The sequence below is a fragment of the Octopus bimaculoides genome, chromosome 28 (genome assembly GCF_046866305.1).
Source record: "Octopus bimaculoides isolate indiv1 chromosome 28, ASM4686630v1, whole genome shotgun sequence".
Taxonomy (NCBI): Eukaryota; Metazoa; Mollusca; class Cephalopoda; order Octopoda; family Octopodidae; genus Octopus; species Octopus bimaculoides.
The window spans coordinates 18,828,611-18,836,110 of record NC_142955.1 but is presented as its reverse complement, the minus strand read 5'-3'; the positions used below and the strand labels follow the sequence as shown (position 1 = coordinate 18,836,110).

At 37.4% G+C, this 7,500-nt stretch overlaps 1 protein-coding gene across 2 annotated transcripts in view; it reads right to left on the bottom strand.

Moving 5' to 3' along the window:
* LOC106875313 (uncharacterized) overlaps positions 1-7,500 on the bottom strand; it is a 38,897-nt gene that overhangs the window by 18,775 nt on the left and 12,622 nt on the right. The gene's annotated exons all lie outside the window — the stretch shown is intronic.

Here is a 7,500-nt window from a genome sequence, read left to right as displayed (position 1 = left end):
AGGCAGTGCCCCAGCATGGCCACAGTTGAATGACTGAGACAAGGAAAAGATAAAAGATAAAAAAAAGGAAAAACTTACTTGGGTTAATCAGTGCAAAAAAACATACATTTGGTGGAGGAAGTTGTTTTGACATGTTAATTGAGGAAACAGGTGGATGGTGGTGGTGGTGATGGTGGTTGGTGGTGGTGGTGGCGATGGTGGTGGTGGTGGCTGTGTTGGTGACGTTTGCCTTCCTTGTTGTAAGAGGGTGGATGGGTACTGACTCAAGGTGAGGTCCAGGGTGGAGGCAGTGGTGGTGGTAGTGGCAGTGGTGGTGGTAGTGGCAGTGGTGGTGGTCTTTGCATTAGCTGTTGTGAGAAGAGGAGTGTTGGATGTTGCTGGATGGTGGTGGCGGTGGTGACAGTTGTGGTGGTGGCGATGATGGTGGTGAGGGTGGCAGTGGTAGTGGTGCAAAATAAGCAACAAGGATATCCAAAGTTAATGCAGTACGATCGTTTCATGCAACTCCATTTAATTGAGCAATGCGAACATTACATCAAATGTAAAATGCAGAGCATTACATTTGATGTAATGTTCACATTGCTTAAATAAATGGAGTTGCAAGAAACGATCGTACTGCATTACCTCTGGATATCCTTGTGGCTTATTTTGATATTAATCACCTTATTTTGAGACTGTATGGATAATACCGTACTTAAATACCATATTCACCTTGAATCTATATTTATAAATATATATATATATATATATATATATATATATATATATATATATATATACATTATGTACATTATTTACATTTGACGGATGGATATTTGTCCTCATCTTGTTTGTTGTTAACACAACGTTTCGGCTGATATACCCTCCAGCCTTCGTCAGGTGTCTTGGGGAAATTTCGAACCTGGGTTCTCATTCCTAACGATGTTACTATTATTATATTATTATTATTATTATTAATCAGGTCGCTGCCGTGAATCGAACTCGGAATCTTGGGGTTAGTAGCCCGCGCTCTTAACCACTACGCCATATGCCCGTGGCGTAGTGGTTAAGAGCGCGGGCTACTAACCCCAAGATTCCGAGTTCGATTCACGGCAGCAACCTGATTAATAATAATAATAATAATAATAATAATATGATAATAGTAACGTCGTTAGGAATGAGAACCCAGGTTCGAAATTTCCTCAAGACACCTGATGAAGGCTGGAGGGTATATCAGCCGAAACGTTGTGTTAACAACAAACAAGATGAGGACAAATATCCGTCAAATGTAAATAATGTAAATAATGTAAATAATTCCTCATCTCTTAAATATAGAACTGTATATATATATAGTTCAATAAGTGCCAATGCATGAAACTCTCAGACCTTGAGTCATTCTGTTACTTCTGGTAAATGATATTAAATATATATATATATATATATATATATATATATATATTACATTACAAATCAGGCTGATGAGGAATAGACAAATGGTAAGAATTCGTTAAATCCGAAACCTGGTTCCTGTTTAATAATGATTTTTTTAGGTGATTTTAAATGTCTTGCCCGCTCACGTTTTTGGTATGCTGCTATATTTCATGTTGAGAACTTTTTAGGTCTTAATAGACACAAGATGTGATCTATTTCTAGCGCATTAATTGTCCACGTTAGTGGTCGACGTTATTTTTTAAAATGTACCTTAATACCCTGAGATTGCAGATAATATTTCTGAATCTCTTTGATTCTTTAAATGTGCTGGCCCCCTGATAATTAATCGATATTAATTAATATATTAATATATGACTAATTACCAGATCTTATAATAATTATAATTATATATATATATATATATATATAGAATGGGGGTAGCTGATGAAGGAAAATGTTCTCTATGTGGCCTGTATGTTTTCTGTACTCTGGTTATTATTATTGTTTTGTCTACGTTTTGTTTGCAATGTCCTGTACCCAGATATGCACCTATATATACAGGTAGACGTAGGTATGCACATACCTGTACGTATATATGCACATACTCATTTATTATTTGTTTTATATATATATATATATATATATATATATATATATATAAATGTGTGTGTGTGTACACACTGAGAATAAGGGAGAGAGAGAGAGAGAGAGAAACAGACAGACTGACAGACACAGGCAGAAACAGATCAAGAGACTGAGTCACGGACAGGAGAAACCGAAACATTATATACATGGACTGAAGAAGGGAGAAAGAGAGAAAGAGAGAGACAGAGAGACAGAGACAGACAGACACACAGACAGACAGAGAGAAAGTGAAAGAGGCAAAGGGAGAGAAAAAAGGATTATAAAATCCGAGCTTGCCAACAACTTAATAAATATTAGTAAAGTAATTAAAAATCTTTTTTTATTACTTGAATCATAAAAAACAGCTTAAGTAAGATAAAATACGACCAAACATTTTGTTTATGGCCTCGTTATATACACAACATAAATATACCTGTATAAATATATTACTTAATACATGGAAGAATATATGGAGTCAACAGGTGAGACTCAGAAATGCACAAAATAGAAAGTAGATAATCAGGCTCAAATGATTTGAACTTTCATTTTGAGGTCTTTATCGAGGATTAAATCTGTGGGGTAAAGACTGGCTCTAAGAGATATCCAGGTGAACTGATATGAAGACAGTGGTGCTAATAAACACACCTGGGGTTGATATATTAAATATAGGTACAGGAGTGGCTGTGTGGTCAGTAGCTTGCTTACCAACCACATGGTCCCGGGTTCAGTCCCACTGCATGACAGCTTGGGCAGGTGTTTTCTACTATGTCCACAAGGATTTGGTCGGCCTGAGGCTATAGTAGAAGACACACACCCAAAACCATGTGGTTGGGCAGCAAGCTTCATACCATACAGCTATCCCATGTAGGCATTGATCAGCTTGGGACCATCATAGAAAATATTTGCCCAAGGTGCCGCACGGTGGGAATGAACCTGAATCGACATGGTTGCAAAGCAACCTTCTTAACCTGCCGTACATGTTATTTGTGTAAGTTTTGAATTAAGTCTGTTTTGTTTTTCTGCTTTAATCAAGTTTGTTTTGTTAATTAGAAGTGGGTGTATAGATTTTTTCAAGATGTTTATCTTCACGGTTGAACAATTTTAATTGGTGTGAAATTTGCTTTGGTCAAGGCTAGAGATTTCCATAGATATGTATGTGTGTGTGTATGTATGTGAGTGTGTGTGTGAGTGAGTGAGTGAGTGTGTGTGTGTGAGAGAGAGAGAGAGAGAGAGAGAGAGAGAGAGAGAGAGATTGTTATGCTGTTGTGGTGGTGGTGGGGGGAGCATGTTTAAATATCCAATTAATTTTGTTGTTTTATATTTATTGTTACTAGACATAAGCTTCATAAACTACAAAATATAAATATACACACAGCCACACCTGAAACGTACCTGTTAGAACTCTTTATCTTGATTTGAAGGTATGTGAAGGTATTTAGAATTCCCAAACCTATTTCTGCAAATGTGCCAAGCTCTGATGCTGATCATAGTTTAACCAATAAGGATGGGACCAAGGTAAATGCAATAAAAATGGGGAGAGGGGTCAGTGGGGCACCATTTAAGTGGCCCTTTAAAAATTGAACCTCCCTGCAGTATTCCCTGGAGGTTCATGGTATGAAATTCATTGTCATAGCTCCGATTTGGTCACCAATGCCATGTATTTAGTTTAAAATGCAGTAAAAATAGTGGGGAGCCAGTGGGGCCCCAATTAGGCCACTCTTAAAAAAGTAGACCTCCTTTAGGGCATTCCCTGGGATTAGGGGGTTGCTGGTTTGAGTTTTGTTATCCTTGTACCAACAGTCTAGGAGGAGTTAATGAACATAAAAATGTAATGGACAGAGAAACCTCACTCAAATTTATAACTGGATCGATTGTGATGTTCCCTTTCCAGTTTAACTCTAAAACTAGTGAAAGATATATATTCATGGAGAAGGCTGAGCCCATTTCATCATCAATCATCAATCATCAACATTTCATCATTACCATCAATCATCAATCATCAACATTTCGTCATCATCAATCATCAGCATTTCATTTTCATCATCAATCATCAGCATTTCATGAACATCATCAGTCATCAACATTTCATCGTCATCATCAATCAGCAACATTCCATCGTCATCATCAATTATCATCATTTGATCGTCATCATCAATCACAAACATTTATCGTCCGTTTTTGACGCTGGGATCGGTTGGATGGTTTCACATGGCACTGATGAGGCCAGGAGCTGCACCAGGCTCCAGTCATCTGTTTTGGTTTCGTTCCTGCAGCTAGATGCCTTTCCTAATGCCAACCACCGCACTGGGTCCTTTTTATGTGGCACCAGCACTAATTACCATATTGTAAATGGTATTTCATAGTTGAGTGGCTTTGGCTAATATGTGTGAGGAATTTTCTTTACATACTTACACACACACACATCTACATATATGTGAGCATGTGTGTGTGTGTGTGTGAGTCATTATCATAATCTAAAGCCTGTTTTCCAAACTGAAATGGGCTGCTAAGTTCCAGTGAGTCACAAGACTGCATTGGGCTCCAGTATCATCTCTGGTTTCTATGGCTGACTGCCTTTCCTAACACCAACCACTTTACAGAGTGTACTGGGAGCTTTTTCCATAGCACCAGCACAGGAACGAGAACCCAGGGCTGGGTTCAAATTTCCACCAGGACACCTGATGAAGGCTGGAGAGTAAATCAACCGAAACGTTGTGGTAACAACAAACAAGATGAGGACACATATCCATCCAATGTAAATAATGTAAATAATGTACCCTTAATAATTAATAATAGTATGAAGTATCTTTGATGAAATTTAGGCACAAAACCAGCAACATTAAAAGGAGAAGGGCTGGGTTTGTTAATTGCATCAACCACCAGCACTTGGCTCATGTTTTATATTTTTCTGACCCTGGTGGGAAAAGAGGTAAAGTTGACCCTGTCAAGATTTGAAATCAGAATGTCAAGAGCTGTGAGTTGTACCACAAAACATTCTACTTATCCACCATCCACTTTTCGATAATTAAAAACTAAGTACATATCTTTGATGAAATTTGATTTCATATTGGAAGTACACACGGGTATTTGCTTCGTTAATTAACTAATCAGTTTTCAGTCACTTAATCCAATAACGAAGTTCAGAGAGTACATATGATAGAGTCTTTAAGTAAATAATCAATCGCATAATATAATAGATCTATCATGAAGGAATCTTTATATATTATTGATGTCTTATAAGGAAATTACAAAGAAGGGATGACTGCGTGGTCGATAAGTCTGTTTCCAAACCAAATGACTCAGGTTCAGTCCCTCTGTGTGGCACCTTGGGCAAGTGTCTTCTAATATTGTAACTTAGCTCCAGACTGATTCAAGTGGGTTTGGTAAATGGAAACTAACAGAAGCCCATATTGTGTGTGCGTGTGTGTCTGTGTCTGTGTGTGTGTTTATGTATGTGTATGTGTGTGTGTGTATTATATATATATATATATATATATATATATATATAATTAATAATATCGAAGGGAAATAGAAATATTAGAAATTTCTACTACCTAATAGTGGTTTGGAACTTAGCTGTTCTTTCTAGTGTGAGGGAATCCTATGATGGATACCTCTTATGTGTTTAAATGTACACTGTATATATATGAATATATGTATATATATATTAATCAAAGTGTATTGTATTATATATCCATTAAGGTTGATTTTACCAACTGGTTTCGCACTAGGGGGTTTAACAGAATGTTAGGTAACAGTTTGATTATGTAACTCTGCATTCTTCAGAGATGACAGTTATGGAGTAAAGTGTGAAACCAATTGGTAAGATCAGCTGTTATGGCTATATAATATTTTACATTCTCTCCCAGTGATCCCCATACACTTGCTCGCTTCTGGTATACGGAGCTTTTGACTGGTAGCACTTGTATGTGCAAGTCGTTTGCAAGACGACATTACAATCGTTTCTATAAATGAACACTACTTATTCAGTATCACATATAAAGTTATGTAATACATACAATGTATGCATGCAACATATGTAATAACATCACTGTTCATTCACTTCTTCAGAGATCATAATTTGAAACACAAACTGATGAAACAAACCTGCAATACAGGATAAATATCACTTCATGGGATGTTAACTCCATGCAAATAGGCCTTTTATTCTTTTATTCGTTTCAGTCATTTGACTGTGGCCATGCTGGGGCACTGCCATTAGTCAAACAAATCAGCCCAACGACTTATTCTTTGCAAGGTTAGTACTTATTCTATCAATCTCTTTATCCGAACCGCTAAATTACGGGGACATAAACACACCAGCATCAGTTGTCAAGCGATGTTGGGAGGACAAACACAGACACACAAACATACACACACACACACACACACACACACACACACACACACACACACACACACATATATATATGAGGGGCTTCTTTCAGTTTCCGCCTACCAAATCCACTCACAAGCTTTGGTTAGCCTTAGGCTATAGTAGAAGACACTTGCCCACAATGCCACGCAGTGGGACTGAACCCACAACCATGTGGTTCGTAAGCAAGCTACTTACCACACAGCCACTCCTGCGCCTATATATACATATATATATATATATATATGGGAGAATGTACGAAAAAACAACAACAGACGAGGACAGGTGGTGTAAATAACAAAAGGATGTATTAATATGACGCTCGGGAATACGGAAAGTCTTTGACGTTTCGGAGAAACAAAATTTTGGAGAAAAAAAATTGAATAGTGTTCAGTCAACGGTCAATCATAATAATGGATAATAATGGCTGACCGGAAGTTAGAAATTCTTTTTTCAGGAGAGCTAGGAAAAGGGGGAGATAACAAACGGTGATCGAAGAACGAGGGGCTGTGTGTGGGTGATAGAATGCTGGTGATCTTGACGTATGTAGTGTGAAAATGGGGAGAGGATATATATATATATATATATAAATAGATAGATAGATAGATAGATAGATCGCTGGCCACTAAACCTTCTTCTATTTTCTCTCCCTGTTTATTTCTGTGTTCCTTTCTGCTGAAGAGCATAGGCTCGAAACGTAAAAGACTTTCTCACTTCCCGATTGTTAAACTAATACATCTGTTTGTTGTTTACACACCCGTCTTCGTCTTTTGTTTTTTAGTAAATTCTCACTATACATACATGTATATATATATATATATATATATATATATAATCTATATAAAGGCATTACTATACAATAATGCCTCAGGGAAAAAATGGTGGGTTTTTTTTTCCCTTATGAGGTTTTTTCACGCTAACTACTTGATAAATTCTTACAAAGTTTTTATCCTAATATTGTGACTACTGACCGAGACCTTTGGAAATGTGCTGTGCGTGAGAAGACCCGGCAAGCCAAGTAAGATCGTTGCCAGTGCCCCTGGACTGGTTCTTGTGCGGGTGGCACATGAGATGCACCATTTTGAGCGTGG